At 38.4% G+C, this 12,239-nt stretch overlaps 1 protein-coding gene across 6 annotated transcripts in view; it reads right to left on the bottom strand.

The window, feature by feature from the left end:
* Positions 1–12,239, bottom strand: part of LIN52 (lin-52 DREAM MuvB core complex component) — a 165,392-nt gene that overhangs the window by 77,931 nt on the left and 75,222 nt on the right. The window lies entirely within an intron of this gene.

Below are 12,239 nucleotides of genomic sequence, written 5' to 3' on the forward strand. Positions count from 1 at the left end.
GTTTTGTCATCTTTCCCACTTCGACCTTGGTTTTGTCTCTACATTCCTAATGTTAGTTATAGTCTTTCTAAAAAGAGCAAGAGAGAGTAGGTAGCTTCTGAAAAAGTAGCAGTAGAGTAAAGAATGGGTAAGTTGCCTATCTGTTTTCCGGCTGCCTTGAAGACTGTTTCCATTTTTTATTCTGTAAATATAAAAAGATTCCATGTATTCAACAAGCATTTGTACAATACTGTTTGGAAATACACAAAAGTGATGGTCCCTAACATATATAAAGCATGGTCCCTAAAATCAAGGGTCTTACAATTTAGTTGGGAAGACAAGCACAAATACAACTGGGTGCTAAAAGCAGTCAGGGACAGGAGAGTTCATTGCGGTCCCCCACCAAAAATCTGAGAATAACAACAATCCAAGAAAAATGAAATGGTTAGAACAGAGAATTAGTCATAAAGGAAATGAACAGAATTCAATGTGGTTAAGAGGTTGGGAGAGCCATCCCCTGTTCACATTTATTCTTTGTTTTCTGATTACTATCAGATTTCTTTTTTTTTTAATTAAAGTATCATTGATATACAATCTTATGAAGGTTTCACATGAACAACATTGTGGTATAAAGTCCTCACCCCTCCACACTGCAGTCACTGTTTATCAGTGTAGTAAAATGTTATAGTGTCATTACTTGTCTTCTCTGTGCTGTATTGCTTTCCCTGTGACCTAACTCTATTGTGATTGCAAATCATAATGCCCCTTAATCCCTTTCTTCCTCTCCACCTCCCCTCCCTCACACCTCCCCTTTGGTAATCACTAGTCCCCTTCTTGGAGTCTGTGAATCTGCTGCTATTTTGTTCCTTCAGTTTTGTTTTGTTTTTATACTCCACAAATGAGGGAAGTCATTTGGTACTTGTCTTTCTCTGCCTGGCTTATTTCACTGAGCATAATACCCTCTAGATCCATCCAGGATTTCTCTTCTTCTTATGGTTGAATAATATTCCATTGTGTATACATAACACCTCTTCTTTATCCATTCATCTACTGATAGACACTTAGGTTGCTTCCATATCTTGGCTATTGTAAATAGTGCTGCAGACATAGGGGTGCATACATCTTTTCGAATCAGGGATGTTGTTTTCTTCAGGTCAACTCCTAGGAGTGGAATTACTGGTCAAATGGTATTCCTATTTTTAGTTTTTTGAGGAACCTCCATATTGCTTTCCACAACAGTTGTATTAATTTACATTCCCACCAACAGTGTAGGAGAGCTCCTTTTCTCCACATTCTCACTAACATTTGTTGTTTCTTGTCTTTTGGATGGTGGCCGTCCTAACTGGTGTGAGGTGATAGCTTACTGCAGTTTTAATTTGCATTTCCCTGATGATTAGCAATGCGGAGTATCTTTTCATGTGCCTGTTGGCCATTCAAATTTCTTCTTTGGAAAAGGATCTCTTCAGATCCTCCACCCATTATTAAATCCAGTTTTTTGGGTGTTGAGGCATGTGAGTTCTGTATATATTTTGGATGTTAACCCCTTATCAGGTAAATTGTTTACAAATATAGTCTCCCATACTGTAGGATGCCTTTTTATTCTGCTGATAGTGTCCTTTGATGTATAGAAGTTTTTAGTTTGATGTAGTCCCACTTGTTCATTTTTTATTTTGTTTCCCTTGCCTGAGGAGATGTGTTTGGGAAGAAGTTGCTCATGTTGCTCATGCTTATATTCAAGAGATTTTTACCTATGTTTTCTTCTATGAGTTGTATGGTTTCATGACTTACATTCAGGTCTTTGATCCATTTCGAGTTTTTGTTTATGGAGTCAGACAATAATCCAGTTTCATTCTCTTACATGCAGCTGTCCAGTTTTGCCAACATCATTTGTTGAAGAGGCTGTCATTTCCCTCATTTCCCCATTGTATATCCATGGCTCCTTTATCATATATTAATCATATATGTGTGGGTTTACATCTGGGCTTTCTATTCTATTCTACTGATCTATGGGTCTGTTCTTGTGCCAGTATCAACTTGTTTTGATTACTGTAGGTTTGTAGTAGAGCCTGAAGTCAGGGAGCATGAACCCCCAGCATTGTTCTTCCTTTTCAGGACTGCTTTGGCTATTCAGGGTCATTGTTCTCTTTTAATTTTGAAAAAATTAAAAAATCTATTGATTAATATTTATTAAACCCCTCTGTGAAAAGTAGCTAAAATAATTTTGAGGGAGATTTACAGCTAAGTTAATCACTGGCTCAGATGGCACTGTCTAGGTGGCGAATGCTACCCAGCCAATTGCAAAAGTTACAGGTGTACCCTGTTTTGACAGAAATGAATGTCTATTAAGAAACAAAACAAAACTACTCATGATGCAGAATGAAATTATTTAATTTGTAATATCTGACTTTGCACAACACTTTTACTCATGGTGCCAATTATCCATTTATTGCCTCTCAGTTCCTAACTCATCCTTCTCTGCCCTGCTTTGTGATACTGGAGCTGGACCCTGCAGCAGGCTACATTTCTCTGTCATCTGGCTTGATATTAAGCTTCCCAACAGAGAGGGCTTGGTGGGAGACTGTAAGGCTAAAGCAGGAAGAAGAAACTTTTCTTCCTTCTAATTGTGTGTGGTTTTATTGCACAGTGACAAGCAGGTTGGCTTGTGGGGGGTGTCCTCAGCAATGGTCACCTTGCCAATAGCAGCCCTCTGATCAGTGGTGGGTTCCCTCTGGCTAAGGGCAGATGTTCTACAGTTCACCAGTGGAATACCTCTGGTAATGGGCAGCCTGCTCCTTCAGCAACAACGTCCTCTCCCTCAGAAGTCTGAATCTCAGCCCTGTGGGGACCTCGTCTAAGCTTCTAAGTTCCTCTGTGGTTCACTCTCTTTCAGCCCTGGTAGTTTTCTACACTTGCTACCTTTGCATGCCTTATAGACTTTTTTCACCCCTTCAGAAGTTAACCACCTTTCATCTAGCTAACAATTCTTTATTAAAAAATTTCCCTGTTCAAATTACTCCTGACTGCCTCATACAATCACCCCAAAAGACCAAATAAGCAGAGGACATGTGATACCAAGTAAAGCGGATCCCCAAATCCTAATATTAAAATGAATTACAGAAATTACTGCTATAAAATCTAGAGAAATTCCCCAACATCAGTTCTGAATAAAACAACCATAAATATAAGGTTACTTAAACCATGAGTACTAAGCACTGAAGAACAAGATAAAAGAACAAACTATGTTAGAGAAACTCTTGGATTTTGTTGTGATAAAATTACAAGATTAGTAGCTGACAAGAACCCAACAGATGAAAGAACCTGATTATAAGAAAGCATTTAATACTGCTTCTCCTGGCATCTTCCTTGCAAAATTAATTAAAACTAGCCAGGATATATGAGTCTCATGAATTGAAAACTGGCCTCAAGACTGCAAGGAGTGATTATAAACTGCCTTAAATCACACCGAGGAAAGTGGTACAATGTCCAGAGAGTATTAGATTGGTTATAATCCAGTATTTCCCTTAGTGCTCAGGAAAGTAAAGAGTAAGTTAATTAATGTTCAGCAGACATTAACTAGAAGGGATTTGTGAAAACCACTATAGTCTAAAGTCTCAAAGATTTAGAAAAGTGAAAAGATGTACAAAAGGTAACTCTTTCCTTTTACTACAAACAATGTAAAAAGTAATTTTCACCCTGTGATCTCAAAATCTCCATATGCACATGGGACTACATAAAGTTAATAGGGAAGAATCAAAGTTTTTTTATCTGGGCTGACTAAGAACAGCAGCCACCTCAGGGAACCTAGTTCTAGTCAGTCTATAGAGATTACAAACCCACAGAGAGAAGGATATTTGGGTCTATAAATAATCCTTTGCACAGCTATATCATACAGCAGCTTCAGTTAGTACCTTTAATGAATTTCCTGTCCATGTGGATTTTTATATTTACAAATATATAGAGGCAGAGAAAAACAGAAGCAGCAAAAGCAGTCATAACACCAGCAGCCAAATTGAATTTTTATAAAGCTATCACTTATGCCTCAATAAAGAGACTGCCTAAACCCAGAAGTTGTCTGGCCTCTTCCCTCCTCTCCTGCCCCTTCCTAGCACCTGTGTCACACATTGGGGATCTAGTGGAGAAGTGAGCAGACATGCTAACAAGTAATTGCAATACTGAGTTAGGGTAGGGGGTAGTAGATGGTGCTGGTAGGGCAAATATCATGAGCATGGAAGAAGGTAGGAATAACCTAGTGCAGGAGTCAGGAATGGCCAAAAGTTGCTCCAAAGCAACAGACATGTAAGCTAAGCCAGGAGTTTGCTCTAGTCCCTATTTGGGCTCTTCTCAAAGAATGAGTTGTCAATGGTAATTTCTTATTATGAGACAGAAAAAGACGGTCTGGGGCTTGTTCTCAAATTGCTTTCATCCAGTCAAAAGGGATCCCAGTATCTGTTTTTCTTGAGAAATTCAGGGCTCTGAAAATGCTAGCAATGTACAATTTAGCTAGCAAAGGGCTGGATTAAGCTCCTCCTCCATCCATACCCATACAGATACACTGTGCTTCATGCTTCTTTCTAGTAGTTAGCTGGGTAAGAGGAAGACAGTATTGGCCTTGGAAGTGACTAATTCATGGTAGTGATAAGCAGGCCTTAGGAGAGCTCTTAGAGCCAAAAGCCTTCCCCGAGTAACCATGGTTAGAGAACTTGGGCCAAGCTTAACAAGCAAGTTTAGGAATAGGGACATTGGGATCACACAGGCCTGAATTCTAGTCCTAGCTCTGTCATTCAATACCCTGGGCAAGTGATCTCCTCTCTCTTCATCTGTACAGTGAGGATAATAACCGTAGGTACCCCAGCAGGAGTGGTATCAGGATATAGATCAGGAGCTGGGCACAGTGCTGGGCACATATCAGGAATGTTAGCTGTTGATATTAGTAACAAACAAGAATCTATCTGTATATGATGGGCTGTATAAGTAGCTGAAGGAGTGTGTGTATATATATATATGTATATATATATACACATACACTTAAATATATATATATATATATATACACACATATTTATGCCTTAATTGTTTATTAAGCCTGTATTTAGCCAAGTTAAAGTGTTATCTTAGAATATCACACAGACAAACAAGATGTAGCAGGTTGAAAATTAGTATCTCTCAGCCCCAAACAATACTTTTTCTTACATTCTCTATTCTGGTTAATAAATCCAATTGAAAACAACTCAAGTTACAAACTGAGAGTCATCTGCAACTCCTACATCACTCTATCTTCTAAAAGTAGCTGCCTTGACTCTAGTGGTCCACCAGTCATGAGCACCTATGTGCCATAAATTAAAGAAAGGGAGAGAAATACAGTAAAGAACAGGTCAACAGCCTCCACCCTCAACTAACTGTCAGAGTACTCTAACTAAACAGATGTCAACCAATGTTACCTCCCTGCCCACCATTCTTCAGGGGCCACACAGAGCCTCCAGGATAACACCTTGGCTCATAGGCACAATCGGGCTCCTTCTTAACTTTCCACCCTCATCTCCTAAATGCTTGCTCAGCAGTTCCCCAATATAACATGCTTCACTTTGGGCTTTGCATTCACTGCTGCTTATGCCCAGACTATTCCTTACTTACTGCTCTGTGCAGCAGTCACCACCCCCATGCCCTCCACTGCCCATCCCTAAAGATTATTTAGGATTACTTTCTCTAACCCTGTCTGGGATAAGTACTGTTCCTTAGTGTTTTCCAATAAACTGAAATGTCAAGGACAAAAATGTTATTTTTCTCTATAACCCTGTTCTCAGTAGAGTACACCCACATAGTAGGCACTCACGAATTTACTGAATGATTAAATTAAAAAAACAACCCTTGCACTTACTATTAACTTAGAAATTCTTAAACATGCTTCACAACTCTGAAACCTGAATAGAATTTAGCACTGATTATATATCTCACTTAGAAACATTGCCTGTCTTAAACAGTGGTTCTTAGCCTTTTGGGGGTCACAAACCAGCAGATATAGCTAGTTATCTATCCAGAGTCACTCCCTCACTTAACCTTTGTTTACAAAACCTTGTTTTATTCAGGTGAAGGGTGATCATGTATGAGGGGAGACTGGGCTCCTTCCCAGTCTCAGAGGATGAATGGTCCATCTAAGCCAGTCATGCTGGTCTCATTTCTCCTGATAGGGAGGTTTAGGCATAGGAATGTGACCAACACTATTCAAGGGCATGTGAAGGGAAATCTGCTTCAGACTTCTGGGATTTTTCTCACTGATAGGAAGATGCACAGGGCAAGAAACAATTCCCTTTTCTGTCTTGGATACTGTTGCCAGCACATGGTGTCAAAAACTGTAGCAGCCATCTTGCAAATATGATGGAAGTCAACCTAAGACAGACTCCTTTACACTGAAGGTGGCAAAGCAGTAAGATGGAACAAAGGGGGAGGGGTCTCTGATGATAATGCTGAGTCACGTAATTGACCAACCCTAAAAATGAAGTACTTCTGTAGTAACTGTAAGAAGGAGGCTTATAACGGTATCAAAAGCTCGATTTGTCACCATGGCTCTCCTTTAAGTTATCATTTTTCTATTTAGCTGCTTCTTTAAATCTTAGGAAAGATTATTTTCAGGAACCATGTACTCTCTAAGCCTTAGAAATTAAGAGAAAAAGAATAAATGCCTTTTTCTGCATAATTACTGAACGACATGGAGCATAGGAATCAAATGATATAAATTGTATTTCCTTTTTCAAAGGAAAAGTTTATTGAGGAAAATACACTTCTATTCCTCACCCACAATTGTTCTGAATGTGCAGTGAATTAAACTTTGAATACAAGCTTTAGATTTCCCCCAAAAATCCATTTGTCATTCTCTGAAATCCTGGAGTCAGAAGACGTCCCAATACATGAAACGCCCATACAAATTATTCTTTTTTTAATGCCACAAGCAAAAATGCAAACAATGACATTTGTCCTGTGAATTTTGGACACCAACATAATCTGTACCTTTTTTGACAAATGTAGATTTTCCAGCTGAATAAAACATAACTGTGTACAAATTATACCTGGATAATAAAAGGTTAATTCATTGAAAAAAAAAATGAAGTACTTCTGGACTTCCTGTTATATGAAATGTCCTTTTCCTTTAAGCCATCTTAGTGGGGTTTTCTGTGATTTGCAGACAAAAACATCCCAAATGATGGAGAGTGTATTAGTTTGCTGGGCTATTGTAGCAAACTACCACAAACTGAGTTGGCTTAAACACCCAAAACTTATTGTCAAACAGTTCTGGAGACTAGATCACAGTTCTAGAAGTCCAAGATCAAGGTGTTGGCAGGGTACCTTCCTTCTGAGGCTATGAAGGAAGGATTTGTTTCAGACCTCTCCCCTTGACTTTCAGATGGCTGTCTTCTCCCTATGTCTCTCCACATCATCTCCCCTCTATGTGTACTTATCTTTGTGTCAAATTTCCCCTTTTTCTAAGAATACCAGTCATACTGGATTAGGACTCACCCTGATGGCCTCACTTTAACTTGATTCCCTCTGTAAAGACCCTATCTCCAAATCAGGTCACCTTCTGAGGTACTAGAGGTTAGGACTCTGACAAATATCTTTTGGGGGGACATAATTCAACCCGTAACAGAGCTCTTTTTAAAAATGTAATGGATATTCTCTGCAGAAAAATACACTTGTATATGCACACACATATAATTTTATTTAGAATTTCAGAAGATTACTAGACTCTTAGGTTAAGAACACAGTTTCAGTATCTAATGAATAAGAGACACTCAAGCATTACCACACAAAAACAGAAGCATAACCCAGTGATTGCCTAAGTAGCAACATTACACTGTGGGTAATTCTAAAGGTGTTGTGTTAACTATATAGAAAGCCAGGAAAGACATTTTATTGAATGAAGGTAATGCTAAAATTGCCAGAAAGCTTTAGGAAAGGGAGTTAAGAGAATCTTTTTTAAAAGGATAAAGTCAATGATTTTTTAAAATTTTACTTAAATCAATAGAACAAAAAGGTACCCTACAGTATAGGAGAATATATTCATAAATGACAATCCGATAAAGGGTTGATATCCAAAATATATAAAGAGCTCATGCACCTCAACAAACAAAAAGCAAATGGTCCAATTAAAAGATGGGCAGAGGAACTGAACAGACAGTTCTCCAAAGAAATTCAGATGGCCAACAGACACATGAAAAGATGCTCCACATTGCTAGTCATCAGAGAAATGCAAATTAAAACCACAATGAGATACCTTACACCAGTAAGGATCGCCACCATCCAAAAGACAAACAGCAACAAATGTTGGCGAGGTTGTGGAGAAAGGAGAACCCTCCTACACTGCTGGTGGAAATGTAAATTAGTTCAACCATTGTGGAAAGCAGTATGGAGGTTCCTCAAAAAGCTCAAAATAGAAATACCATTTGACCCAGGAATTCCACTTCTAGGAATTTACCCTAAGAATGCAACACTCCAGTTTGAAAAAGACAGATGCACCCCTATGTTTATCGCAGCACTATTTACAATAGCCAAGAAATGGAAGCAACCTAAGTGTCCATCAGTAGATGAATGGATAAAGAAGATGTGGTACATATAGACAATGGAATATTATTCAACCATCAGAAGAAAACAAATCCTACCATTTGCAACAACATGGATGGAGCTAGAGGGTATTATGCTCAGTGAAATAAGCCAGGTGGAGAAAGACAAGTACCAAGTGATTTTACTCACATGTGGAGTGTAAGAACAAAGAAAAACTGAAGGAACAAAACATCAGCAGAATCACAGAACCCAAGAAAGGACTAACAGTTACCAAAGGGAAAGGGACTGGGGATGATGGTTGGGAAGGGAGAGATAAAGGTGGGGAAAAAGAAAGAGGGCATTACGATTAGCATGTATAATGTGGCGGTGGTGCATGGGGAGGGCTGTAGAACACAGAGAAGACAAGTAGTGATTCTACAGCATCTTTCTACGCTGATGGACAGTGACTGTAATGGGGTTTGTGGGGGGGACCTGGTGAAGGGGGGAGCCTAGTAAACATAATGTTCCTCATGTAATTGTAGATTAATGATAACAAAAAAAAATGAAAAAAAAATTTTACTTAACATTTTTAGGGATAATTTGGGTGAGGTTTTTTTTAACCTCAGAATTTCTAGTATTTAATCATTCTTATAATTAAATGAAAATATTCACTCTATTAATACAAAAAGAAAACCTATTGTACTTGCATTAATCCAATAATGTTAAAATTTAAATAGTTGAGATCCAACTACTTGAATATTTGCTCACATGGGCCCAGCAAACCTGTGTTGAGTAAGTTTGGAAGGAGCTCTTGGGCCCAACAAAACAGCAGGTAACAAAGGTTAGAAAGAACTGATAGGAAAACTATAAGCATCTGAGTGGAACATGAATGTAACTTGCAACATGGGAAGGACTAGAACATTCTGAAATTTTGTGCTATCTGGGTTTGAGAAATGGCATTTGAAACCATTAAGGATCATTTGTGAACTGCTGCTATCAAGGTTAGATAAATTTGATTTCAGCTCTCTAGTGATAAATAACTTCAGGTAGTAGTAAGGACAGGGATGACAAACAGGCACTTTTCTTCTTTCTTAACATTAAAGATTTGCTGCAAAACAATGTTAAATTAGAAAATAAACTGTCATAAGGACAAATCATTGAAATTTTGATCAAGAGACTTCTTAAGTTGAAACAAAGAACTGGGAACATTTGTAAAACATCTGGCAAATGATGCACAAAATCCCTAATTACTGAGACTAAGAAGTTGTACATTTTTCATCTGTGGGAAATCCTCAGAGCAGCAAGTGCAGAAGCCACAATAAGTAATAAAAATTTGTCTCTCCTGGGGAAATAGGTACACACTACACAGAGAGGGTGGGATTTGAAATGGCCTTGATGGATAAATAGAAGTTTTCCAGATAAAACTGGAGAGAAAGACTAGATCGATGTTAGGAAAGTCCTGTGAAAGCCTGAAGAATTTGAATTTCATCTTGTAGGACCCAAGAAGCCAAAGAATTCTTATAAGTAGGAATATCAGATAATTAGCTTTGTTTTTAAAGAAGTGTCTGTGGTATCAGAAGATAAGACTTTTTCACCACTGACCAGGACAACTAACAATGCCATAAACCTAGCAGAAGCTCAACTAATACTTGTTGTTAGGCTGACTGACTGAAGCCTGAGGATAAAAGTTATCAGAACTGTGGAACATGGATGGAACATGAATGTAATTTGCAACACGTGGAGGGCTAGTAAACAAGGCTTAGTCCAAAAAACCAATACTGGGCTTTCATATAAAGCAACAAAAGTATTTAGGGCTTGATGCTTGCTTTTTATTATTGCTCAAAAAGGGGCAAGTATTATGATCTGTAACCAAATTATGCCAACTCTTTTTTTCCTACATTAATATGACTTTTTCTGGCTTAAATAGGAGGACAAAGCAAATCAATAACTTACCTAGAGGAAATAAAGCCAAGTAAAATTGCATCTAAAACATCAATGTTTATTTCAGCCTGTAAGCCCTTTTCTTCCTCAGCTGTACAGTCTCCAATCATCCCTGAAATACAAGTGATTGGGCTCTTCTGGACCCACCAGTTAAGGGGAGGGAACATTTATCTACCGTCAATTCATGGGACACTAATCTCCTTCCCACTCCTCTGATTACAAGCAAGCAGGATGCTAGAGGAGAGGCCTCAACAGAAGCTTTAAAAATAAATAAATAAACCCAGCCCCTTCTGCTCCAGGAATACAGAAAAGATTGGCATTAATAGAAGAGAAAGTGATCTGCCCAAACAAAAGGCAATCTGAAGGAGCAAACCCCACACACTAACCTGGCATTATTGCTAGGAAGATAGCATACTTGTTAAAAATGTATATTTTAATTTTCTGTATTGCAAAAAGCCCCAATTTGCCCAGGGATCTAGCTAAGCTGCCATTTTCTACTACGACAGGGTCTAATCTTTATTTAATGGATTTAGCATCTATCTTTACTAGAGTGGTCTCTAAGGAAAAGGGGAGGGGAGAATGAAGGGGCAGAGAAGAGATGATCAGATTCCCCCTCCCCCTTTCATCCATCCCGCGCTCATGTTTGTGTTCAAAATTCAATTACCTCCTTATTGATACTTCACAGAGATATTTAAGCTGCAAACATGAAGCCCTGATTTCCCAAGGGGCCATGCCCCTCTCTATTTCACTGCTCTGCTTCCCCCTGGGTGAATTCCTGAGGCGTCCATATTAATAGGTAATCAGTCACAATTCATTTATTAAACAGCTAGCAAGGTTTATCAGCCTGCCCTGATTAGCCCGAAGAAACCACTGAATTCCTAATTTATTTATGGAAATGTAAGTGTCTTTTTGAATTCCATTCAGGAGCTGCAGGAGTGTTTTGGTCTTAGTGCACTGCAATCTAACAGGCAGCACTAGCAGCAGGCAAGCTTTCCAGGAAGAAGAGGGGCTGCTTGCCACCAGAAGGCAAAGCGCCAGGAACATACACTGTGTAGACTCTTCTTCTGGCCATGGGATTTGAGTCCACATAATCCTTGGATTAGTACTTATTTGATTGCTTTCTGTTTACATAAAAGAGTTTAAAATGTTGTCACTAGGTAGCCATTACTATCCACTGTAACAAAAATCAATCTCAGGGATGCTGCTTTTTGATTGGCAGAAAAGTGGCCCTTAATGGAGTAGAATTGAGGACCTCAGTGAGTTAAAAGACAATCATTCTTAGCAGAGTTAAAACCAACACTAGGCTGGAATACAAACCAAAACCACTAAAATAACACTTTTCAAGCATTCATTTTAGAGTAGTAGCTAAACCAGACTGTGTTTTAATCTTACACTGTTCTGGGCTGCAGTGACAAAACAGCTTTTTGTATAATTTTTACAATTCTAATCAATTAACAATTCACCCAAAATTGCCCATTACTAATTAAAAGGCCAATTCAGATTAAATAAAATTCTTAAGAGTAACATTAAAACCCATGGTAACAGCCCCAATAGGTGCACTTAGAAAAGAAACTGTTTCAGGGACATGAGAAGATGGTATAACCTACACTCTTATTTTCAGCCAGAATTAAGACTGGCTTCTTCTGAAAAAAGGTAAAATATAAAAAATATAAAGAATGGAGCCAATGTTTCAATGCCAACAAAGAATACTGTTAATATTTATCTTCATGTGGATTACTCACAGCCAAAATATTCAAACCCTCATCTGCCTTCCAGATAGTCCATTA

Source organism: Manis javanica, chromosome 8, assembly GCF_040802235.1.
Source record: "Manis javanica isolate MJ-LG chromosome 8, MJ_LKY, whole genome shotgun sequence".
Lineage (NCBI taxonomy): Eukaryota > Metazoa > Chordata > Mammalia > Pholidota > Manidae > Manis > Manis javanica.